Source organism: Spermophilus citellus (assembly GCF_964194105.1).
Source record: "Spermophilus citellus genome assembly, chromosome: 9".
NCBI lineage: Eukaryota > Metazoa > Chordata > Mammalia > Rodentia > Sciuridae > Spermophilus > Spermophilus citellus.
The window spans coordinates 8,185,202-8,212,471 of NC_138191.1; the positions used below are offsets into that span (position 1 = coordinate 8,185,202).

General features: G+C 42.2%; 1 protein-coding gene and 1 long non-coding RNA gene across 2 annotated transcripts in view; one reads left to right on the plus strand and one right to left on the minus strand.

Moving 5' to 3' along the window:
- Window positions 1-27,270, plus strand: part of LOC308655423 (CD48 antigen-like) — a 203,851-nt gene that overhangs the window by 70,845 nt on the left and 105,736 nt on the right. The gene's annotated exons all lie outside the window — the stretch shown is intronic.
- LOC308655425 overlaps window positions 9,160-27,270 on the minus strand; it is a 37,552-nt gene continuing 19,441 nt past the window's right edge. Inside the window, exons 2-3 of the long non-coding RNA XR_014023474.1 lie at window positions 10,686-11,030; window positions 9,160-9,926 (exon numbers count right to left, since the gene is read on the minus strand). This is a non-coding gene — a long non-coding RNA (uncharacterized lncRNA). The remainder of the gene's footprint in view (window positions 9,927-10,685; window positions 11,031-27,270) is intronic.

Here is a 27,270-nt window from a genome sequence, read left to right on the forward strand (position 1 = left end):
GGTCCCGTTTCAGGATCTAATTCAACTGTCTCTGAAGGTCCTAAGAAAACTGTCTGTGATCCATGTCTCTGCTCCGGTAAAAATCGCGGACTGTCCTGGTTGGCGTTGCTAGTGACGTCACATTGTGCGATGTTTCCCCATATTGTTTCTGGGCCCGGGGAGGGGCCGAACGGAAGTTTTTTGTCCCCTCGCTAGGAGGAAATATTTGTGGCGAGAAGGCGGGCTCATCTGCGCCACCCGAATCAACCATGTGGCGCCGAGTCCTGCAATATCTATTATCGCCAGTAGATGGAGCCCTAAACCTAAATTTGCGTTGGCGACATTCGTAGGCGAAATGACCGGGTTTTCCGCAAACGTAACACTTGTTGTGGGACTTCTGAACTGAATTTTGTGGCCCCAAAGTTTCCTTTAATACTGTTGCTAAGGCTACCGTTTGCAACTGAGTGGAATCTAAGTTAGAACACAAGCGAATATACTCAGAAATTGTTCCTTTCTTACGATGGGGGCGGAGAACATCTTGGCAAATTTTGTTTGCGTTCTCAAAAGCTAATTGTCTAACAATAAATTCGCTAGCTCCTGGGTCTCCGATGGATTTGTTCGCAGCTTGATATAGTCGGGCTACGAAATTTGAATAAGTCTCATTGGCATTTTGTCTGATTTTGGTAAGAACTAAATTGGACTGGTCCTTGGGGACAATTTGCCTCCAGGCATGTTTTGTACAATCAGTTATTTGATTGTACATTACAAAATTATAATTTAATTGTCTTTCTAAATCAGCAAAATCTTCAGTCCCTAAAAACATTGTTACTGGCGTTTCTATGCCTTGTCTTCGGTTTCTTTCTGTCTGTTCATTACAAAAATTAGTCCAGTAAGTTTTCCAAAGTAAGTAATTTCCCCCGCTCAGACAAGATCTGGCTAAAAAAACCCAGTCACTAGGAGGAAGGGGTTGTGAGCAGATATTTTCTATCAGACTCTGAACAAAAGGCGAATTTGGGCCGTACGTTTCACATGCATTTTTTAATTTCTTGATAGTTTTAAATGGAATTACAGCATGAATTCTAACTCTCTGATTTTGCTCATCAGTTTGCTCAAAAACTGGAAAGAGGTGAAAACCAGTAGTATCCTCCCCCATTTCTTGAGCCTTCTTAATACCTTGCTGAACTGGGGTAAGAAAAGTCATCTTTAATTCAGCACACCTGTTAAATTTGGTTCTTTTAGCAGGTATCGGCTGAATTTTAAGGGCTTGGGCAGGTGGTGCTAAATGCAATCTATTAAAATTTCTCTCTAAGTCCTGAGTTTCTATGTCTAATTCTTCTTCCTCAGACTGCGAGCTGCTATCAGACTCTGTATTATCGCCATTTGGAATTTGGGTTTCTAACTCACGTGGCTGAGAAGAAATTTGAGCCCCGCTAGGAGTTTCCTTTGTATCTTCCTCTCCAGGAAGATTGGTTACCACTTCTGGAGGGCTCTCCAAGATTAGAGATGCTTCTTCTTTATCATGCTGTTCTGTATAATCTGTTTGCGGGCTAGCTTGCACATTTCTAACCTTTGTTTTAGCTCCTAGCGCTTTTGTTTTAAAACGGCTCAAAGGAAAGGAAATTAATTTAGCCTCAGGCTGATTTTCCATTTGAATAGACCTAATGGCTCTTTGAATACCTCTTAGAAGCTCTTCTGGTGGCCATGGACTCTGGTCCATGTATTCAAAGAGACAAATTTCTAGGGCCGTCCAAGTTCTCTGTATATTCTTTATGCCTCCAGGTATTTCAGTAGAAAGACAAACTCTCTGTAACTTTCTTCCTAATTTCTCCCAAGTAAGTAAATTTGGAGACTCTTGGTCACAAAACCAAGGACAATATTCACCTACAATCTTTAAGAATTGCAATAACTGAGTTTTCTTTATTTGTTTTCCTTTCTGATTAATTATACTGTCTAAAATAGTTAGATACATTTCCTTATCCGAAGAAGTAGAATTTCCCATTTTAAGTAAATTAACGTCTCTTTCCTTCAATAGTTCTTGGTACTTTTGTGACTCAAATGTCATTTTTTCCTTTCTCTTATTTCTTATTTTTTTTATTCTCTTTATTACTTTTGTGACCCAAATGTCATTTTTTCCTTTCTCTTATTTCTTTATCTTCCTTATTTCCTCTTTATTTCTTTATTTTTATTTCCTTATCTTTTTAGCGTGCGCTCCCACTCAATCTAACTAATTCAGAATCCCCCACGTTGGGCGCCAATTCTACCACGCGGCCTGCGCAGTGGTTTCATTAATGAGGTTCTGGCATTCAGTTAGTTAGAAGAGATCAAAATAAAACACACAGACAGTACCTTATTTTAATGCTAGGTCCGAGACGGCTCGGTCTCCCTGTTTCCCTGCCTCCAGCCGCTCAGCAGGGCAGCGAGGATTACTCTGGGCTAGCAGGAGAGAGAGAGAGCGAACACGCCGGGGATCAGCCTTTTATTTGGGGGAAACAAGAGATTCAGGGGAGAATTCCATCCAATGAAGGTTGAGGGGGGGCTGTACTCCAAGGTCAGGGTCAGTGATTGGGTCTCCAGGGTCAGTGGTTACGCACACCCCCACACGGATGGGCTCTCTCATCAGGAAAGGGTCGGGATAACTCCGACACAGCCAGAGTGCCTCAGGCCCTTAACGGGAGTCACCCAATCACGTGTCAGAATGGCTCCCCACAGTGGAGTAGGGAATGGAAGGTGGACCAAAGGGAAATCAGTTAGTGGCACTTCTCCTTTTTCTGGCAGCTCCCTTCTGCTCCAACCTTGTGTGGTTTTATGATTGTCAACCACAGCACTCTGAATCTAGTGACAGAGGAAAGCATGCATCTATCTACCAGGCAGAATGTGTGATTCCACCAGCCAATGCACAATCTAGGGGTGGGCATGGGTTCCAACCTCACCAATGAGAACCTTTTCTTCCAGCTATCTATGTGGAAGGGGCCAGGAAAATCCCTTTGCTCTCTGATTATGTGGAAGCAATAACTACAAAAGGACATCATCCCTACTATGTGGAGAAGCCCAAGGGAATAAAGATGGGGGGCCAGTGAAGATGTCAGGCTATTGTGGCCCCTCACAGAGACAGCACCATCTGCTTTCTAGTTCTAGTTTTTGAGTAGAAGAACAAAGGAATTCCTTTACAGATCTTATATCCTAAGAGATCTATGCATCCATATGGAGAAAACCCTCTATACTGACCTAATTCAAGCAGGTACCAATGTTTCCACAGGGATAGGATGAGACATATCAATGTTTTGTCACTCGGAAAGCTATGCAGAAAAATTATCAGCCAAGGAGGAGAGTTAAAGCCAAAGCAGGAATCAAGAGCTAGAGGTCACAGAGATGGCTGGTGTACTCTCCACCACTCACTGACTAGAAACACGTGTTGGACACTTAATCCAACCCAGTCTCTTCTTAAAAGCCTTCCCATCTGCCATGTTGGAGTCCCTCACCCTTCTCCCACTCCCTCCCAGTGAAAGGCTGCCTGTAATGCAGGGGACTGTGGGAAGTGGCTATTCTTCCCTGGAGGGCCACTAGCAGATTAAGGAGAGGAAGGGCCATTAGAGTGAGGTGATGAGTAGCAAATATAAAGCATGGCTCAGGGAGAAATTAGAAAAATAGCTTGAAATGTCCTTGAATTAACCAGTTAAAATTTTTATAGTGAGTCCAGTACATATAAATCTCTTTTTTAATTGTTTTGATTTTCCATATCATCTGTTTAGATAATGATATGAAAATCTTTTTGTTTCAAAACATTAGTAAAACTAGGGATAACAGGAACTTACCTTGACATTGTAAAAGCTATCTATGCTAAGCCTCAGGCTAGCATCATTCTGAATGGACAAAAGTTGAAGGCATTCCCTCTAAAATCCGGAACAAGACAGGGATGCCCTCTATCACCACTTCTATTCAATATAGTTCTCGAAACACTGGCCAGAGCAATTAGACAGACGAAAGAAATTAAAGGCATAAAAATTGGAAAAGAAGAACTTAAATTATCACTATTTGCAGATGACATGATTCTATACCTAGAAGACCCAAAAGGGTCTACAAAGAAACTACTAGAACTAATAAATGAATTCAGCAAAGTGGCAGGATATAAAATCAACATGCATAAATCAAAGGCATTTCTGTATATCAGTGACAAAACTTCTGAAACGGAAATGAGGAAAAACACTCCATTCACAATATCCTCAAAAAAAATAAAATACTTGGGAATCAACCTAACAAAAGAGGTGAAAGATTTATACAATGAAAACTACAGAACCCTAGAGAGAGAAGTAGAAGAAGATCTTAGAAGATGGAAAAATATACACTGTTCATGGATAGGCAGAACTAACATCATCAAAATGGCGATATTACCAAAAGTTCTCTATAGGTTTAATGCAATACCAATCAAAATCCCAACGGCATTTCTTGTAGAAATAGATAAAGCAATCATGAAATTCATATGGAAAAATAAAAGACCCAGAATAGCAAAAGCAATTCTAAACAGGAAGTGTGAATCAGGCGGTATAGCGATACCAGATTTCAAACTATATTACAGAGCAATAGTGACAAAAACAGCATGGTACTGGTACCAAAACAGGCGGGTGGACCAATGGTATAGAATAGAGGACACAGAGACTAATCCACAAAGTTACAACTATCTTATATTTGATAAAGGGGCTAAAAGCATGCAATGGAGGAAGGATAGCATCTTCAACAAATGGTGTTGGGAAAACTGGAAATCCATATGCAACAAATTGAAACTGAATCCCTTTCTCTCGCCATGCACAAAAGTTAACTCAAAATGGATCAAGGAGCTTGATATCAAATCAGAGACTCTGCATCTGATAGAAGAAAAAGTTGGCTCAGATCTACATATTGTGGGGTTGGGCTCCAAATTCCTTAATAGGACACCCATAGCACAAGAGTTAATAACAAGAATCAACAAATGGGACTTACTTAAACTAAAAAGTTTTTTCTCAGCAAGAGAAACAATAAGAGAGGTAAATAGGGAGCCTACATCCTGGGAACAAATTTTTACTCCTCACACTTCAGATAGAGCCCTCATATCCAGAGTATACAAAGAACTCAAAAAATTAGACAGTAAGATAACAAATAACCCAATCAACAAATGGGCCAAGGACCTGAACAGACCCTTCTCAGAGGAGGATATACAATCAATCAACAAGTACATGAAAAAATGCTCACCATCTCTAGCAGTCAGAGAAATGCAAATCAAAACCACCCTAAGATACCATCTCACTCCAGTAAGATTGGCAGCCATTATAAATTCAAACAACAACAAGTGCTGGCGAGGATGTGGAGAAAAGGGTACACTTGTACATTGTTGGTGGGACTGCAAATTGGTGTGGCCAATTTGGAAAGCAGTTTGGAGATTCCTGGGAAAGATGGGAATGGAACCACCATTTGACCCTGCTATTGCCCTTCTTGGACTATTCCCTGAAGACCTTAAAAGAGCATGCTACAGGGATACTGCCACATCGATGTTCATAGCAGCACAATTCACAATAGCTAGACTGTGGAACCAACCCAGATGCCCTTCAATAGATGAATGGATAAAAAAAAATGTGGCATCTATACACAATGGAGTACTATGCAGCAATAAAAAATGACAAAATCATAGAATTTGCAGGGAAATGGATGGCACTAGAGCAGATTATGCTTAGTGAAGCTAGCCAATCCCTAAAAAATAAATACCAAATGTCTTCTTTGATATAATGAGAGCAACTATGAACAGAGCAGGGAGGAAGAGCAGGAAGAAACGATTAACATTAAACAGAGACATGAGATGGGAGGGAAAGGGAGAGAAAAGGGAAATTGCATGGAAATGAAGGGAGACCCTCATTGCTATACAAAATTACATATAAGAGGTTGTGAGGGGAATGGGAAAATAAACAAGGAGAGAAATGAATTACAGTAGATGGGGTTGAGAGAGAAGATGGGAGGGGAGTGGAGGGGAGGGGGGATGGTAGGGGATAGGAAAGGTAGCAGAATACAACAGTTACTAATAGGGCATTATGTAAAATTGTGGATGTGTAACCGACATGATTCTGCAATCTGCATTTGGGGTAAAATTGGGAGTTCATAACCCACTTCAATCTAATGTATGAAATATGATATGTCAAGAGCTTTGTAATGTTGTGAACAACCAATAAAAAAATGAATTTAAAAAAAAAAGAAAATCTTTTTGTTGGGGATGCAAATCAAGTCAAGATGGCACCTGGCAGTTTGCCAGGAGGAGTGGTTTGTTAGGCAACGCCACTGAGCCATTAAGATGGTGGGGATTCCTTATTGGCTGATTGTTGTATCTGGATGATGCTAATTGAGTCAAGCTGTGTGTAATCGGGTATATATACTCCTGCTGCTCCGTAATAAAGCAGTTCCTGCTTCAACCTTCAAGTTGCTTGTCACCTCCCAGTTAATTTGCCCAGCCGGACTGCGGCAAATGGTGGCCCATACAGGGAAACTCCAGGATGCTCAGGGGTAAGTGACAAGGAAAGCTGCCCATCCCTAGAAATGGATAGGACAGGAGGAATGCTGCCTATCCCTAGAAATAGATAGGATGGGAGGAGGGCTGCTCTCCCCTGGAGAAGCAGATAGGGCGAGAGGATGGATGGCCATTTCAAGAAAAAAGAAAGATTGATACAGTGTGTTTTTGTTTTGTTTTGTCTTGGTGTGTTGTATTGTCTTTATTATGGAAGTATGGGATCAGAAGTTAGTAAAAATCAAACAGAAAGTGTGTTAAGTTAATTGCTAAAGGAAGGAGGCACCCCAGCAAAACCAAGAACAGTTAGGGCATACGTTGATAAAAGCCCAGGAACTCTAGTCAGAAAGAGGAAGAAAGTTCAGAAGAGGAAGGACTATCAGGGAAGGAGTTACAACAAAAGGCTGCTGATAACTGTTTTTCGTCACCAGAAGGTGCGTGAGGCAGCATGGCACAGCGGTCGCCGCATGGGCGAGCCGGTTGCAGAGCAGCAGGGACTTTCCAGCCGGCCCAGGGAGCAGGACGACACTGCTGCAAGCCCAAGCCTGGGCGCCCCAGTGGCAGTTCAAGTCCAGGACACTCCCCGGGCCATCTGAAGTTACCAGGGGACGGCAATAGGGAGAGAGAATGGCCTTCCAGTGCTGCCTGAGGAAAACAGCTTTTTTCAAATTGGTAAAATAATGAAATGAAAAATTTGTACATTTTAGCTTTGGATGGGAGCATAAAAATTTGCCAGCAAGGAGCCAGCAGGGAATCAGAGGGCTACCAAGGCTCAAGCCTTCTGAGCTTTATAAATGCAGGGTTAGCAATATCTCAAATCCATAACAGCTGAACTCCAGTTTTCATTTATGATGATAGCATTTACTTTCAGATGCTTTGGTATTTTACAGCTTTCACCACAGGTGCATCAGCTTACAGTTATTATCATTAAAAGTCCTGACCCAGTGATTGTCTGGAGTCGGGGGTCTGTTTGTGTGTTTCCACAGGGAGAACAGCAGCTGATTTGGATTCCAGAGAGACTAACTAAAGCGATTTCTATAGACCAAAAAGAAGATGATTTGGCTCAAATCCATAACAGCTGATATCCAGAACTCCAGTTTAGCTATCCTTACATCTTCAACAATGGTTCTTCCACACCTGGAGGCTAATGAATAATGAGCACCATTAAGGCCTATTTCAAATGTAAAAAACCTTGAGGCTTACTTGTGGGAATACATTCAAACCCATATGCAAGTTACAGGAAGAAGGATGAGATATCAAAAGAAGAGTCAAACCCAGGTAATAGCCAGGATGCTTTTTTCTATTTTATTTTTTGAGCTCATACAGACCTAGGTTAATATTTTTCTGATCAGTCCTATTTTTTTGATCAACTGTGGACTTTTTAAACATTGCAATGGAGATTTCACCTGTGAAAAACTATAAGGCCTCTACTATTGTGTTGTGTGTGCACACTTGTGTTATGTGTTGTATGTTATGTGTGCACACTTGTGTTATGTGTTGTATGTCTGTATGTGCATATGTCCATATATCATATATGAGGAGCACTCATGAAAAAATGGATCCAAATATTTTTTATTCACGTGATTTAAACAGTTTAATTTAAATTGGGTATTGTTTTAAAAAGTGAACAAAAAAGGAGGTTAACTCAAATTTAGGGCTGCAACACAGAAACCTGTGGAATTAAAATTTTGCCTGAAAAAGATATTTTTCATTAGCATTTACAGGTGGGCATTCCTAAAAATGTACACTCTGAGCAGCTCAGATAGCAGCTCAGGCAGGTCTGAAACAGGAAGTACAGGTTAGTGGCTGGAAGGCGGGACCAGAAGTCCTGTCTGAGAGACTGTGGAAGAACCAATAGGAAGCCCAGGAAAATGCAGGAGGCGGGACCAGGAAGCCCCCCCTGCAGACAGGCATCACCTGGTTACCAAGATGATGGAAACAGCATGGAGCCTCTTGCCCATTGTCGGGGCAAAAGTTCCCTGTGTTTTCCAAGCTGGTGGCATTTGGTTTTGTCTGCATTCCCCACCTGATCAGGATCCTATGGCGAGTAGCAGCTTGCCTTGTCTCTGTGACCTGTGGTTGCAGCTTGTGTCTGCTGGTATTTTGTACTTTCTTTTTTGTAGCATATGGGTGCTTTAATAGTGAGTTTTAGTGGCAGATGCCAGTGTTACTATCAGATCTTAAAGGAGTCTGCATTTAGGTCAGGTCATTTAAGGGTTAAAAGCACTGCTGGCCGTGGGACTAGTTACAGACTAGTTTAACATCACAGATTTTCCTTCTGTCTAATTCACTTACCTTCTACAATTCATCCCACAATACTCTGCAATCCTAAGCATGCTTAACTTCTGGATAGAACTTTCAACTCACTAAATTTTTAATATTTATACTGGAATCCCCGTATGGGCCACCATTTGTGGCTTTCTTTCCTGGCAACTTAAACACTCAGAACTTGTGCCCAGCCAGGGACGCCACTTGCTGGGTTCTTCATGACTAACACACTCAGGGTCACTCCAGGGGAACTGGGCTACATGAAATAACCACACAAGAGACAGAAATACCTTTTTCTTTGGGATTGCTGTGACAGCTCTTCTGACATTAAGGGTCCACAGAAAGAGAAAAAGAGAGTGGGCCCACACATGCCAACCCCTTTTATTGAGGAGAAACTATTCAAATGAGGCAAGGGGTCAGATTTCAGGGGGCTGAGTCTAGCTTCATGATGTCTGCTATCAGCAGGTTGACTGACATCTAGGAAGGCCACACCCAAGGGCCCAGTAAGAGAAAGGGACACACAAAATGTGTTTCCATAGAACATTCTATCCTAAACAGGGCAAGGGGTTATATTACAAAGAAACAGGTGAGCATAGCTCCTCCCATGGGAATGTAGAAAGGCACCCTCACAGAAGACACAGTCCCTCAAACCCAAGAAGGGCAGGGCTGTCTAGCAGCATAGCGTGATGCCACATCACCCTGCAGGGAAGTTAACTCAGTCATATGCGAGGTTGGTCTCCCACAACTAGGTTGCTCAGGCTGACCTCAAACTTGCAATCCTCCTGCCCTGATACCTGGTGTCACTGAGATCACAGCGTGCACCACAATGCCTGGTGAATATTTGCATTTTTATAAGATAGAAACAGTATTTGTGTGGGAGGTGACTGGAAAGAGGGAAGAGAACAAAGGCAGGGAGGCCAGTTGGGAGATGGCTGCAGTGACCCACTAGCGGGGATGGAGAATGGGCGGAGACAGAGCCAACCAATGGAGAGTGCTCTGGCCATTGGATGCACTTGATTCTACTTCCTCTTCTCACTGTTCTCACACTTGCTCCTCTGCCCAGGACTTCTGCTTCATGGGGAAGAATGTTGGTTTGTTTGTTGGCCTGGGAGATGTAGGACACAGAGGCTGGGTCACTCTCTGCATCTTCAACCTGGTTCTAGGACAGAGTTTGGTTTTGAAAATTTGACAGTTGTACTTCATATCAATTTATCCAAAACCATTTTACCAAGCCAGGCATGATAATGCACACCTATAATCCCAGCAACTCCAGAGGCTGAAGCAGGAAGATCACAAATCCAAGGGCAGCCTTGCAACTTAGTAAGGCCTCAAGCAACATAGCAAGACCTCATCTCAAAATAAAAAGGGCTGGGGAAGTGCCTCAGTGGTAAAGCACCCTGAGTTTAATCCCTGGTACCAAAAATTAAAATAAAGTCATTTTACTTCATGATCATTTCTAACCTTAGTCTCCTTTTCAATGGGTATTTTTTTTCCTTCATCTTTTCAATGTCCAGTTTGGGGTTTATCTCAGTCACAGAATTTTTAAATCAGTTCTTAAAACAGTCAATTAAAGACTTTTTAATATACCTTTATAATTCTAATAATCAATTTTACAGTATCTCATGACTGAAGAAAGTTTTTTTTTAAAAACTTTTGGGTGACTCCCAGTGCCAGTAAAAATGCCATTTCATGTGCATTTTGTATAAATGCTAAGAACTTCAGCTAGTTTTCCCTAAGATGTATCTTTGAATTTTAGTTTTTATTTTTAGGACATCAGAAGATGTCCTAAAAAGGAGCTAGTTTGTTTTTTTTTTTTTTTTTTTTTTTTTTTTGTGAGGGGTCATCACTTGATTTAAGGCCAACTTACTTTAGCAACATGGCTGTTGGAAAGCCTGCTTGGGCATGGAACCCGACTCACCATGGACGCAGAGTCTAAAATCTTTCTTCTGGGATTTTCCCGTGTTGTATTTGATTTCCGCTACATATAGTCCACTCATTTCCATGGTGAGATTCGAAATACTCAAAATATACTTCTCAGTCAGGCAGAATCTGTGCTTGTATTTGTCTTCAAATTCATACCACTCCGGACCCGAGGGCTTCCAGGACACCAGGAGCTGCTGCTGCTCGGCCTCAGTATTCCACTTCCACTCTATCTCCCGGATGTCAGGGCTCAAAGTGTAGTTCAGGGGCAACTGAACAGATTCCCCCACGACCCTGTTCAAGGTGCAGGAAGGGCTGGGGTCTCTGACAGTCTGGAAACCTGCTAAAGGAGGAGCTGAGTTAGCAAAAGAAAACAGCATGTTGTATCTGCACTAGGATTTCATGTCACATGGATATTTGCAGAGAGGGAGCCAAAGCTTCAGAGGGGACTCGCTTGGGTGTTGATCTTGCCTAGAATGTGGCAGTTTTTATTCCAGCCACATGTCTGTCCCCCTCCTGAACTCTGGCTCTTTCCTTCTCTTGCTGAGGTGCAAAGACAACAAGCAGGGCGGAGCTTCTATTTCTACCCCTTGGAGCTTCTAATTTAATAAATGTGTTTCCTGGATGAGTAGTCTCAAAGTCTAGTCATTTGGTCCCTCAAAGATCTGTGGACACTTGCTAGTCTCTGATGCACATTTCCAATTAGTCCATTGATTTCTGTTGTTTGGAAGAATCTTGATAAACACTGTGGATAATGTGATGGAATAATGGTGGTTTGGAGGAGTTACGGGGTGGGAGTTACTCACCAAGATAGGCCTCTAGGAAGAGTCAATTACACAGGGTCCTGAAGGAGGACATGGAATGTTCTGGACAGAGGAAGAGTGTGCACAAAGGTTCCAATACAGAATCTAGCTTGACCTGTACATAGGATGGAAAGAATAACCATGGCTGGAGCAGACTGACTAAAGAAGGGATCTGAAGACCCGAGATTGAGAGGCAGGGAAGGTTTTATGAGGATCAGGAGTTTGGATTGATTATGAGCTCAATAGCAAAATATAAGATGGGCTTTATAGAGTGATATCACAAGATCCGCATTTTTAATGATCACTTCAGAATAGATACTCTAGGGATAATGATTTCCCAAGAGTGGGAAAGGGGGGGCATGGATAAAGCTCTGTGGCAGGCCACTGGACATCATGTGTGAGGCTCTAGGTTCAATCCCTGGCACCTCAAGAAAAGAAAAAATATGGAAACAGTGGGGAAGGGTTACAGTTAAAAGAACTTTTCAGTAGAGTAAGAGAAAAGTGGTGGCAGGGAAGGGGGAGAAGAAGAGGAATTCAGGGGAAAAAAATGCATCTGGACTATTGACTGTAAAATCATTCACATAATCTCTTATAATCTATTTAACTTCTCTAAAGTTGGGGAATATGGCCCCACTTTATTATTTGAGTTTAATTCTTTCTATGTCCTCTCTTTTTTTCTTAGTTTAGCTAAAGGTCTGCCAATTTTGTTGACATTTTCAAGGCACTAACTTGGGGATTCATGGATTCTTATGTCATTTATCTCTGCATTTATTTCTTTCCTTCTGCTGCTTTTGCCCCAAATGCCTTCAACTCCAGCTTCCAGCCTCACTCTGCCCTACCTCAGCACCAAGCCATCTCTACACCCTCAGGCTCCAGGCCTGCCCCAGCACCAAGCTGGCCCCAGTGGCCCCAGGCTTCAGTCCTGCCTCAGTGTCAGGCCACCCCAAGTCCCCAGACTCTGGGACATCATGGCAACCTCAGGACAACCCCTGCAGCCCCAGGATATAGACCTACTCCCATAGACCAAGCTTTCAGCCCAGTCAGTTCCAGGATGGTCCCTGAAAGACCCACAGACTCAATCTCCAGATCCACCCCAGAATCAAGCTGGCACCTTATGCTCAGAGCCAGGCATAGTCCAGGTCCTAGATTGACACCCTAAAGATTCAGCCTCCATATCCACCTCTCCTCCTGGCCAGCCCCATTGACCCAAGCTCCCGACCAACCCCACTATCTGACAACATCCCTAGCTCCTTCCCTACTTAAGTGCCAGCCCACCCTGGCAACCCTAGATAATAGGCCAGTAACTACAGACCCAACCACCAGCATGCCCCAGCTCCAGGTTGTCTCCTACTATCCCAGACTCCGAGATGTCACCCACACAACCAGCCTCCAGACTGACCCCCACAGACCCAGGCTCCAGACCAGCCCATGTGCCTCCAAGTACCAGGTCAGCCTCACTAAGCCAAGGCCCAGACTGCTCCACTGCCCCCTCAACCAGAGACTCAAGGTCTAGGTCTACTGCAGTGTCAGGCCAGTCCCTGAGGACTCAGAATCCAGGTCTATCCCCATGGACCCAGCCACTAGTCCCTGTTCCAATGTCAGGTCAGCCCCTATACAACCAGGCTTCAGGACAGCTGCTACAGATATGGGCTTACAGACCTCCCCTGTGGACCCAGTCAATAGGTCCATCCCAAGGGATGCCAGCACAGGACAGCTCCCACAAACCCAGAATCCAGGCCTTCTCAAACCCCAAGCCCAACCTCATGAATCCAGGCATCAGGCCAGCCTGCTCAGAGACTCCAGCAGCCAATCCACACATAGGCCCCACCAGATGACCTGCCCAGACCTCTGGGACAGATTACTATTCCAGGGCTTTCCCTGCTGAAGCTAGTCTGTGAAAAACTGGACAACAAGCTTACTTTTCAAATGTGAAGAATCCAACGCATGGCCACAATTATCATGAACAACAGCAAAGGGAATTAAGGGGAAAAATCAAAACACAAATAACATATCCTAAACAAATGGTCATTTACAAACTACCTAACAAATAATTAATCAACCTAAAGAACTTCACCGGAGCAGTCTGGGCCTTGACTTAGTGAGGCTGACCTGGTACTTGGAGATTACACAGTTTACACACCTGTAATCCCAGAAACTCAAGAGGCTGAGGCAAGAGGATTGAAAGTTCAAAGCCAGCCTCAGCGACTTAGCAAGGTCCTGAGCAACTTAACAAGACCCTGTCTCAAAATAAAAAAAAAAAAATGGCTGGGTATGTAGCTCAGTGGTTAAGCACCTCTGGGTTCTTCCCTGGTAGCAAGAGAGAAAGAGAGAGTGAGAGAGAGAATGTAGATAGATAGATAACTAACAAAATTTCAGAGGTTGAAAGAGATATAGAAACCATTAAAAAAAGGAAGGGAGGCAGACAAACAGCTGTGACTCAGCACTAATCCATCCAGCTGAAACAACTGGTCAGCCCTTCTCATCCTACGGAGGTAAATGCCTACCGAGCCTTCATAGGTAGTGGCCACAGGTTTGAAACGGGGCTTAGGAGAGACAGTAAGGACCCACCCATTGCATTGGTCGCCCAGCAAAGGGAAACGAACTGTCACCATTTGCAAGAGACACCACCATAGCAGAGAACTGACGTCATCAGACTGCGGCGGAGGAGATAACTTCATTGAAACCTGCGGCTACAGTGACTTCTTCCCTTCCCTTCTAATACCTTTCCTCCCAAGCATCAAATAAATTTATAGGAGTAAACAGTAACTCAGCAGTCAAACAGAACAAGAAGTAACATGAGCAGCTTCAAAAAGCAAGGAAGAAAAGGAGTACAAACAATGCAGGACAGCCTAAATATTCAGGAGGACCTAGAGTCATCAGAAAAATGGTCATATAAAGAACTCAAGGAACACCTTAGACAGATGGAATGGAACCTTAAAGAGGATACAAGACAGCAAATTCAAGCAGCGAAAGAACACATTGAGAATGAATTACATAAACAGATAAAAGAAGAAGTTAAGCATATTTATCAGGAGATAGAGATTATAAAAAATAATCAAACAATAATTCTAGAAATGAAGGAAACGATAAACCAAATTAAAAACTCAATTGAGAGTATCACTAATAGAGTGGAGCAAGTACAAGCCAGAACGTCAGATAATGAAGACAAAATATATCATCTTGAAAAGAGTCTAGCCAACTCAGAAAGGCTGGTAAAAAATCACGAGAAAAACATCCAAGAGTTATGGGATAACATAAAAAACCCAAACTTATGAGTCATCGGGATGGAAGAAGGTACAGAGATTCAAACCAAGGGAATGAGTAACCTGTTGAATAAAATAATTACAAAAAACTTTCCAGAAATAAAAAGGAAACAGATATACAAATTGAAGATGCATACAGGACACCAAGCACACAAAATCACAGTAGACCAACACCAAGACACATTGTTATGAAGATATCTAATATACAGAACAAAGAGAAAATATTAAAAGCTACTAGAGAAAGGAAACAGATTACATTCAGGGGTAAACCAATAAGGTTAACAACGGATTTTTCATCACAGACACTGAAAGCAAGAAGGTCATGTAACAATGTATTTCAAACACTGAAAGAAAATGGATGCCAACCAAGAATTCTGTATCCAGCAAAATTAAGCTTCAGGTATGACAACAAAATAAAAATCTTTCATGATAAACAAAAGTTAAAAGAATTTGCAGCCAGAAAACCAGCATTGCAAAGCATTTTGAGCAAAACACTACACGAGGAAGAAATGAGAAACAATAAACAAAACCATCAGTGGGAAGTGCCTCAGTAAAGACAGAGGGCGAGGGGAAAGATAATCATGGAGAAACAAACTAAATTTTTTTAAAAAAAGGATGAATAATCAAACATGGATGGAAGTACAAACCATATATCAATAGTAACTCTGAATGTTAATGGCTTAAACTCTCCAATAAAGCGACATAGGCTGGTATCATGGATTAAAAAAGCAAATCCAACAATATGCTGCCCCCAGGAGACACATCTGATTGGAAAAGACATACACAGGCTGAAGGTGAAAGGATGGGAAAAAATATACCACGCACACAGTCCTCGTAAGCAAGCAGGGGTGGCCATCCTCATATCGAATAAAATTGACTTCAAGACTAAATTAATCAAAAGGGATAAAGAAGGACATTATATACTGTTAAAAGGAACCATTCACCAACAAGACATAACAATTATCAATATTTATGCACCAAATAATGGTGCTGCGACATTCATAAAACAAATTCTCCTCAAGTTCAAGAATCAATAGACGACAACCCAATAATTATGGCTGACTTCAACACACCCCTCTCACCATTGGACAGATCCTCCAAACAAAAGTTGAATAAAGAAACTATAGAACTCAATATCACAATCAAAAACATAGACTTAACTGACATATATAGAATATATCAACCATCATCAAATGGATATACGTTTTTCTCAGCAGCACATGGATCCTTCTCAAAAATAGACCATATATTATGCCATAGGGCAACCCTCAGTAAATATAAAGGGGTGAAGCTAATACCTTGCATTTTATCTGATCATAATGGAATGAAACTGGAAATCAATGATAAAAGAAGGAAGGAAAAATCCTACTTCTCATGGAAAATGAACAATATGTTACTGAATGATCAATGGGTTACAGAAGACATAAAGGAGGAAATCAAAAAATTCTTAGAGATAAATGAAAATACAGACACAACATATCGGAATCTATGGGACACAATGAAAGCAGTTTTAAGAGGAAAATTCATCGCCTGGTGGTCATTCCTCAAAAAAAGAAAAAAACAACAAATAAATGAGCTCACACTTCATCTGAAAGCCCTAGAAAAGGAAGAGCAAAATAACAGCAAATGTAGCAGAAGGCAAGAAATAATTAAAATCAGAGCGGAAATCAATGAAATTGAAACGAAAGAAACTATTGAAAAAATTAACAAGACTAAAAGTTGGTTCTTTGAAAAAATAAATAAGATTGACAGACCTTTAGCCATGCTAAAGAAGAGAAGAGAGAGAACTCAAATTACTAGCATACGGGATGAAAAAGGCAATATCACAACAGACACTTCAGAAAAACAGAAGATAATCAGAAATTATTTTGAATCCTTATACTCCAATAAAATAGAAGATAGTGAAGACATCGATAAATTTCTTCAGTCATATGATTTGCCCAGACTGAGTCAGGAGGATACACACAATTTGAACAGACCAATATCAATGGATGAAATTGAAGAAGCCATCAAAAGATTACCAACCAAGAAAAGCCCAGGACCGGATGGGTATACAGCGGAGTTTTACAAAACCTTTAAAGAAGAATTGATACCAATACTTTTCAAGTTATTTCAGGAAATAGAAAAAGAGGGAGCTCTTCCAAATTCATTCTATGAGGCCAACATCACCCTGATTCCAAAACCAGACAAAGACACCTCAAAGAAAGAAAACTACAGACCAATATCTCTAATGAACCTAGATGCAAAAATCCTCAATAAAATTCTGGCGAATCGAATACAAGAACACATCAAAATATTTGTGCACCATGATCAAGTAGGATTCATCCCTGGGATGCAAGGATGTTTCAATATACAGAAATCAATAAATGTTATTCACCACATCAATAGACTTAAAGATAAGAACCATATGATCATCTCAATAGACGCAGAGAAAGCATTCGACAAAGTACAGCATCCCTTTATGTTCAAAACATTAGAAAAACTAGGGATAACAGGAACTTACCTCAACATTGTAAAAGCTATCTATGCTAAGCCTCAGGCTAGCATCATTCTGAATGGACAAAAGTTAAAGGCATTCCCTCTAAAATCTGGAACAAGACAGGGATGCCCTCTATCACCACTTCTATTCAATATAGTTCTCAAAACACTCGCCAGAGCAATTAGACAGACGAAAGAAATTAAAGGCATAAAAATTGGAAAAGAAGAACTTAAATTATCACTATTTGCAGATGACATGATTCTATACCTAGAAGACCCAAAAGGGTCTACAAAGAAACTACTAGAACTAATAAATGAATTCAGCAAAGTGGCAGGATATAAAATCAACATGCATAAATCAAAGGCATTTCTGTATATCAGTGACAAAACTTCTGAAACGGAAATGAGGAAAAACACTCCATTCACAATATCCTCAAAAAAAATAAAATACTTGGGAATCAACCTAACAAAAGAGGTGAAAGATTTATACAATGAAAACTACAGAACCCTAAAGAGAGAAATAGAAGAAGATCTTAGAAGATGGAAAAATATACCCTGTTCATGGATAGGCAGAACTAACATCATCAAAATGGCGATATTACCAAAAGTTCTCTATAGGTTTAATGCAAGGCCAATCAAAATCTCAATGGCATTTCTTGTAGAAACAGATAAAGCAATCATGAAATTCATATGGAAAAATAAAAGACCCAGAATAGCAAAAGCAATTCTAAGCAGGAAGTGTGAATCAGGCGGTATAGCGATACCAGATTTCAAACTATATTACAGAGCAATAGTGACAAAAACAGCATGGTACTGGTACCAAAACAGGCGGGTGGACCAATGGTATAGAATAGAGGACACAGAGATGAATCCACAAAGTTACAACTATCTTATATTTGATAAAGGGGCTAAAAGCATGCAATGGAGGAAGGATAGCATCTTCAACAAATGGTGTTGGGAAAACTGGAAATCCGTATGCAACAAAATGAAACTGAATCCCTTTCTCTCGCCATGCACAAAAGTTAACTCAAAATGGATCAAGGAGCTTGATATCAAATCAGAGACTCTGCGTCTGATAGAAGAAAAAGTTGGCTCCGATCTACATATTGTGGGGTCGGGCTCCAAATTCCTTAATAGGACACCCATAGCACAAGAGTTAATAACTAGAATCAACAAATGGGACTTAATTAAACTTAAAAGTTTTTTCTCAGCAAGAGAAACAATAAGAGAGGTAAATAGGGAGCCTACATCCTGGGAACAAATTTTTACTCCTCACACTTCAGATAGAGCCCTCATATCCAGAGTATACAAAGAACTCAAAAAATTAGACAGTAAGATAACAAATAACCCAATCAACAAATGGGCCAAGGACCTGAACAGACCCTTCTCAGAGGAGGATATACAATCAATCAACAAGTACATGAAAAAATGCTCACCATCTCTAGCAGTCAGAGAAATGCAAATCAAAACCACCCTAAGATACCATCTCACTCCAGTAAGATTGGCAGCCATTATAAATTCAAACAACAACAAGTGCTGGCGAGGATGTGGAGAAAAGGGTACACTTGTACATTGTTGGTGGGACTGCAAATTGGTGTGGCCAATTTGGAAAGCAGTTTGGAGATTCCTGGGAAAGATGGGAATGGAACCACCATTTGACCCTGCTATTGCCCTTCTTGGACTATTCCCTGAAGACCTTAAAAGAGCATGCTACAGGGATACTGCCACATCGATGTTCATAGCAGCACAATTCACAATAGCTAGACTGTGGAACCAACCCAGATGCCCTTCAATAGATGAATGGATAAAAAAAATGTGGCATCTATACACAATGGAGTACTATGCAGCAATAAAAAATGACAAAATCATAGAATTTGCAGGGAAATGGATGGCACTAGAGCAGATTATGCTTAGTGAAGCTAGCCAATCCCTAAAAAATAAATACCAAATGTCTTCTTTGATATAATGAGAGCAACTATGAACAGAGCAGGGAGGAAGAGCAGGAAGAAACGATTAACATTAAACAGAGACATGAGATGGGAGGGAAAGGGAGAGAAAAGGGAAATTGCATGGAAATGAAGGGAGACCCTCATTGCTATACAAAATTACATATAAGAGGTTGTGAGGGGAATGGGAAAATAAACAAGGAGAGAAATGAATTACAGTAGATGGGGTTGAGAGAGAAGATGGGAGGGGAGGGGAGGGGAGGGGGGATGGTAGGGGATAGGAAAGGTAGCAGAATACAACAGTTACTAATAGGGCATTATGTAAAATTGTGGATGTGTAACCGACATGATTCTGCAATCTGCATTTGGGGTAAAATTGGGGGTTCATAACCCACTTCAATCTAATGTATGAAATATGATATGTCAAGAGCTTTGTAATGTTGTGAACAACCAATAAAAAAAAAGAAGGGAGAAAGTGAAAGAACCCAAAATTCTGGAACTAAAGAACTCAATGACTAAACTGAAAAACTCCATAGATAGCACCAACAAAAGACTCAATCAGTGAAGAAATAAGAAAGAACCAGTAAGATTGAAAACAAGTTATTTGAAATTACCTAGTCAGCCAAACAAAAAGACAAAAGAATAAAGAGAATCTACAGGAACTGTGAGATTACCACCAAGGAACTAATATATGCATTATGAGTACCCCAGAGGAACAAAGGAAAAAGAAAAGAGGAAAAGCTTATTTAAAGAAATAACTTTAATCAGTATATATTCAAAGGATTTTTAAATCAGCATACTACAGTGACACAGCAACATCAATATTACAGCAGCACAATTCCCAAGAGCTAAGCTATGGAGCCAACCTAAGTGCCCTTCAACAGATGAGTGGATAAAGAAAATGTGGTGTGTATACACAGTTGAGTATTAGCCATAAAGAAGAATGGCTTTATGATGTTTGCCAATAAATGGATGGATCTGGAAACTATCGTGCTAACTAAAATAAACCAGTCCCAAAAAGCCAAAGGCTGAGTTTTCTCAGATATAACACACAATAAAGGGCAGAGGGATTAAAAAAAAAAGAATAGAAGTTCAATGGAGTAGACAAGGGGAATGAAGAGGGGAAAGGGAGGAAAGATGGGATCAGGAAAGACAGTGAAATGAATCTGACATAACATTCCTATGTACTTATACCACAGTGAATCTCACCACTGTGTACATATACAAGAAATCAACTTTTAAAAAATAACTATGGGTAAGTGGCAGAACAATCAGTAGCATAGAGGGAAGGGAGGAGGGGAGCAGAAAGGGAAGGAGAATGAGAGGCACAGGAGACTGGATTAGAAAAGATATATTCCATGCTTTTATAATTATGCCAAAATGCAATCTATTGTTATATATAACTAAAAAGAACCAGTAAAAATGAAATTAAAACTAAGAAAAAGAAATAATGACAGAAAACTCCCAAATCTAGAGAGAAAATTGAACATCCAAAATCGTGAAGCCCAAAGAACTCCAAATAAGTTAAGTACAGATCCCCACTGACACATATTATAATTAAATTCTCAAAAGTCAAAACAAAAGAAAAATTGGAATGCAAGAGGAGAAAAGAAAACCATTACATAGAAAGGAAAATACATAAGAATACCCATAAGAATATATCTGTAAAAATATATTTTTTAGCAGAAATCTTGCAGGCCAGGAGAGACTAGAAGGATATATTCAAAGTATTGAAGGTGAGGGGACTACTGATCAAGGATACTATACCTAGCAAGTCTATGCTTCAGAAATAAGGAAGAAAAGGGGATAATCCAAGACAAACAAAGCTGTAGAAATTTGTCACCATTAGACATGCTTCACCAGAAATGCTAAAAGGAGTTCATCAAGTCGAAATGGAAAGATCCTAACATTAAAATATAAAACTCATCATAAGGGCAAAAACATAGTCAAATTCAGAATACTTTAATACTGTAATGTTAGTACATAAATCAGTTTTTACTGTAGAATTAAATTGAAAACTATTAAAAATAACTACAACAATTTCTTAGAGGAATCAATCAAAAGAAGGAGAGTGGCTGAATAGATAAATATATTAAATAAACTAAATTCAACTATATGCACCTGCAGGGGACTTGCTTTAGCTTTAAGGACATTTATAAGCTGAAAGTGAAGGGATGGAAAAGAGATATTCAGTGGAAATAGAAACTAAAAAGAGCAGGAATGGCTATACATATATCAAACAAATAGATTTACATCAAACATTGTCATAAGGCATTATCATGTAATGAAAAGGGAACAATCCATCAAGAGTGCATAATAATTGTCAATATGTATCCAATATCAGAAAACTTAAATATAGATGGTGTAAGGGTCCGGCGAAACGTCGGAGAAGGAAAGACCACACGAGACTAGCTTCATGCAATTGCAAGGGGGATTTTTATTAGGGATCCGTTCCAATGCGTTGGGACTCTGTGCTCACTCAAGGAGGGAGAGCAGCCCAGAGCCCAGAGCAGAGGTCAAGCAGAGCTTAAGTACACTTTTTGGAGAGGGTGGGGGGCTTTGCATACATCAGAACAAATCATCATGAGGCGCGGGAAAATTGAACAACAACTCTGATACATGATTAGTCCATTCATTGGCGGGAACAGGCTGGACAGGGGTGATTGGTCACTTTTAAACTGGGTACATATTCAAACTGATTGGTTCGGGCCCTGTGACAAACTGCACAGGGCCCTAGGCTGAAAGGCCAGTAGGGCGTTGTCTTAACTATCTCAGGAATCTGGGTGTAACAGAGAAACTTAATAGTACCTAATCTTTCACATTTTAATTCAAACTTTCCAGCTTAGAAACTTTACCCTTTCATTCCCCACTCCTTTTTCTGACTACTTTTAATCTTAAAAGTAATGAATCATAATTATTGGGGAGTCTCATTTTCCATTCCTGCCAGTGGAGCATATTGTTGTCTGATTACCATGAGTTTCACCTGTCCAATCTGAGCCTGGAGGAAAGAAACTATGCGGTTAAGCAAACAGGGACCCACAGTTAGTAACAGTATAAGAATGATCAAGGGTCCAGCTAGAGCTGATAGGAGTGTAGTTAACCAGGGGGACTGGGTAAACCAAGACTCAAACCACCCTTGTTGAGTTTCCCTCTCTCTCTGGTGCTCTTCAAGGCGTTTTCTTAGTTTACTCATGGATTCTTTTACAACTCCAGTATGGTCAGCATAAAAACAACATTCTTCCCTTAGTGCTACACAGAGGCCTCCTTCCCTCATAAAAAGAAGATCTAACCCTCGCCTATTCTGCAAAACAACCTCAGAGAGAGAGGTTAAGGACTCCTGCAAGGCTGTGATAGAGGTCTCCAATGTCTTCAGGTCCTGATCTATTGCTGTCTCTAACTGGGCCATTTGTTGTGATCCTCGGATCATGGCAGCAGTTCCTGTTCCAACTCCTGCAACAGCTCCTATCCCCAATAGTATGGCCAGAGTGAGGACACCGGTTCCCGACGGAAACGGGTTATTTGTCCCCCTGCTAAACCTTCAAATGATTCTGCATCATGAAAAAGCACCCTGGGGAGTACTTGCACCATCACACAATAGTTTACTGATCTGTCAAACACCTGAACTGAAATGCAAGGAGTTAGTCCTGAGTTACACGCCCACCAGGTTTCTTTTTCGGGGACTAAAAAGCCCTGCGTGACATTAATTTCTTCTTTCTGGGTACATATATGTTGTTTACTTTTGGGGGGGGACCCTATACATAAACCTGCCCCGGTTATTTCTGGGAGAGTTAACTTTGGATTTTCACCCCAACTGCAGGTGAAATTCTGCGTTTTTACGGCGTAACTCCCATTAACTGCTATCCCTTCATAATAAGGGGGCGTGGCAGAGAGGCATAGCCAGCAGGATTGGGTGAGGTCTGGCCTTGTGGAGTTCAGTACCGTGAAGGTTCCTTTAATTAATTCCCAAGGGGAGGAGTCAGCGGTACTCTGAACTGGGGAAGTAGGTAAAGACGGAAACCGGGAGGAATGGGATAGTAGAGGGGTTCTGGTAGTTCTAAGCAAAAGGGGTTTGGGAGGCTTAATTTCTGGCTTAAGGGGATTGGGCCCTATTGTCGTGGGATTTTCTTCCTGCTTAAGTCTGATGGTGAACCAGAGACCAAAGTCATAGGTGGGGCCATAGACATAGAATCGCATTCCCCAGGTATTACCCGTAAGCCAGGTCGTCCTGAGGTAACCCCTTGCTCTGGAGGTAAAAGATATGTTGAGGGGGTTACACAGACTAGTTTTTCCACAGCGAGTGTTCGACACTCGGCTAGTCACACAGTCTCTAGGGTTTATCCAGGCATCATTTCGCCCTACCTGAATCATGCTGTCTGGAGAATTCGGTTTCCACCATGCAGATCCTGTTTGTTCACAACCCCAAGATTTGCAATAAAAGTCATTGGGCCCTCCACAGGTTCGGGCCTGTTTGCGACTTCGGAAATCAGCTGGACACACATAATAATCAAGACTGGCTAGTCTACACCTATGATGTGGGCGATCACATCCATAATGCATATGATTACCCCGTGGGGAATGTTGCCCTGGTTTGGGGTTGAGCGGGATCTGTGTGGGGTCCTCTATGTCAGGGAGGTCCCAGTCAGAAAGGCCTATGGCCAGTTGACAAATGTCCGGATGGAGGGATGGCCACCAAGTCCATAAGGGAGCTATATGTGAAATAGACCATACTACTTGTCCAGTGGGATTTATAATTTGCCAATGTTGTTGAACAGGCTGATGGGGATTAGGGCTGCAGGTGGTTAGGGGAAGAATCCATAGCCCTACCCACACGACGGACACGCAGCTTGAGAGGATTACCAGTCTGTTCCAGTTTCCAGCTGGAGTCTGGACAGGGCGCAGGCTTGAGATGGGAGGCATGGATCCAGGAAGCGATCCCATCTACTTTTACCACTGTAGGCGTTATAAGCAGCACCTGGTATGGCCCTTTCCAGCGGGGTTCCAAGGATGACACCTGATGTCGTCTCACGTAGACGAAGTCTCCCACTTGATATCGGTGTGGGATTTCCTTGTCTCCGGGCTGATAAGCGGTGGCCAGCCGTTTCCACAGGTATCGCTGGGCGTGTTCAAGGGCTTTAAGTCTGTTAAGCAAGGGGGTGTGAAAAGAATCATTGAGTCTCAGGGTTGGGGTCAGGTCCCTGATTGGAGGAGGGGCACCATAGAGAATTTCATAGGGGGTGAGGTTACACAAAGAGACGGAGGGGGTATTTCTTGCACGAAACAGGGCATAAGGTAGGAGCATAGTCCAGTCTTTTATGCCGGTCTCCAAGCTTAATTTTGTTAAGGTCTCTTTGATTGTTCTATTCATCCTTTCTACCTGTCCTGAACTCTGGGGTCTATAGGCACAATGTAACTTCCAATTAATCCCCAGGGTCCTGGCCAATCCCTGACTTACCTGGGCCACAAACGCCGGTCCGTTATCGGACCCCATTACCTTAGGCAGTCCAAATCTTGGAAAGATGTCTTCCAGAATCTTTTTGACCACCACCTGAGCCATTTCTTTCTTCGTGGGGAAGGCTTCTACCCATCCTGAAAAAGTATCTACAAAGACTAGGAGATACTTAAGTCCATATCTTGCTGGCTTGATTTCAGTAAAGTCCACTTCCCAGAACTGTCCAGGTCTGGTCCCTCGCAAACGCTTCCCTACTGGAAGCTTGGAGGGGTATGCATTAACTAATTGGCAGACTTGACAAGCTCTAGTCACCTGCTCGGCTATTTCTTTCCTCTGTGAGTCAGTCAACGATAAGTCCTTTCTTTTGTCTTTCAAGAGTGCCTGTAACTTCTTTGAACCTAAATGGGTAAGCTGGTGTACATCTTTGACGTAGAGTTGGGCTCTTTGGAATTGTGAACTCGGCTCTGTGGGATCCCGGAGTTCAGTGTCTGTGTCCCCAGGCCATAAGCTACCTGAATGTTCCTGTGCAGTCAAGTTTCCTGGTTGTTGTTCCCCCGGCGTGGAAACAGCTAACAGGGTCACTCCGTTTAGGGCTGCCAACTTAGCTTCCTCATCTGCCCGTCTGTTTCCGACTGCCACGGGGTCATTCCCCTTCTGGTGTCCCTGGCAGTGCACTATAGCTAGTTCTTTAGGGCCTTTTATTGCAGAGAGAAGGTGGAGGATCTCATCTTTGTTCTTTATTTCCTTCCTGGCGGAGGTTAGTAGCCCCCGTTGCTGGTAAATAGCCCCGTGCACATGAGCAGTGGCGAAAGCATAGCGGCTATCGGTGTATATGGTGGCTCTTTTGCCTGAGGCTAGCTCCAGCGCCTTCGTCAGGGCAATTAGTTCTGCTTTTTGAGCTGATGTTCCTTCCAGGAGACTAGAGGACCAGATAACATTAGTTTTGCTAACTACTGCTGCTCCAGCCCGCCGCTTACCTTCCTGGAGGAAGCTGCTCCCATCTGTAAACCATACGACCTCAGGGTGGGGCAGTGGCTGATCCTTTAAGTCTCGGCGTACACTGGTCTCTTCTGCCAGTATGTATTGACAATCATGAGCGACAGGTCCTGATGATTCTTCTGGCAGCAGTGTTGCCGGGTTAAGTGGAGCAGGGGATCCCAGCGTTATTCTGTCTTTGTCAAGCAAGAGACTCTGGTAATGAGTTATTCTGGAATTTGACAACCACCGGTCTGGAGGCTGACGGATGATACTTTCCAAGGCATGGGGGGCTATGATGGTTAGCTTCTGTCCCAATGTTAATTTATCAGCATCCTTTATTAGAAGGGCTGAAGCTGCTATTGCCCTTAGACAATGGGGCCATCCGCTAGCCACTGGGTCCAGTTTCTTTGATAAGTATGCCACCGGCCTTTTCCAAGGTCCCAAAGTCTGAGTGAGCACTCCCCGCGCTATTCCTTTCTTTTCTTCGATGTAGAGAGTGAAGGGTTTTCTACGTTTGGGAGTGCCAAGGCCGGGGCAGATAATAGCGCCTTTTTGATATTATCAAAAGCCTGTTGGTGCTCAGGAGTCCATTGGAATTGGACATCTCCTTTTATCAGTGGGTATAAAGGGGCCGCCAAAGACGCATACCCAGGAATCCATAACCTACAAAAGCCGGCAGTCCCAAGAAACTCTCTGAGCTGTCTCTTATCAGATGGGGGCGGTATCTGCACAACAGTTCGTTTTCTAGACTCAGTGAGCCATCGTTTGCCGCCCCTAAGAGAGTAACCCAGGAAGATTACCTCTTGTTGACAAATTTGGGCCTTTTTGGCAGAAGCCCTATATCCGAGCTGAGCAAGCTCAGATAATAGTGCTTGGGTCCCAGACTCACAGTCCTCCTTGGTGTTGGCTGCCAGCAGCAGATCATCCACATATTGGAGTAGGGTGACTTCGGGGTGTGCAGTTCTGAAGCCGTTGAGGTCCCTGTGGAGAGCTTCATCAAAGAGAGTGGGGGAGTTTTTGAACCCCTGTGGGAGTCTAGTCCAGGTTAGTTGGCCGGATGTTCCTATTTCTGGGTCTATCCATTCGAAAGCAAACAACAACTGACTGTCCTTATGTAGGGGCAAACAGAAGAAAGCATCTTTCAAGTCCAGCACTGTGTACCATATCCGCTCTGGATTCAGAGTGCTAAGCAAATTGTATGGATTAGGCACCGTGGGGTGAATGTCCTGCACTCTGTTGTTGATCTCTCTCAGGTCTTGAACAGGATGGTAGTCCCCAGTTCCTGGCTTCCTTACTGGTAACAGGGGGGTATTCCAGGCCGAGTGACAGGGCCTTAGGACCCCCAGAGCCAGGTATTTCTGAATATGGGGTCTTACCCCATCCCTAGCTTCTTTGCTCAGAGGATATTGTTTAACACTGATTGGAGAGGCAGAGGCTTTTAATTCTATTACTATTGGAGGTTGTTTTACAGCCAGTCCCAACCCAGCTGTTTCTGCCCAGGCATCAGGATAATCCTTTATCCATCTCTGGGGTAGTCTACCTGTTTGCTCCGTCCCAGAGGCCGTGAAGAGTTGATGTTCATCTGCTACTGACATAGTCAGAGCCGTAACTATAGGAGCCTTTACTGAAGGGTTTAGAAACTCCACTTGGGGGCCATCAGGGTTAA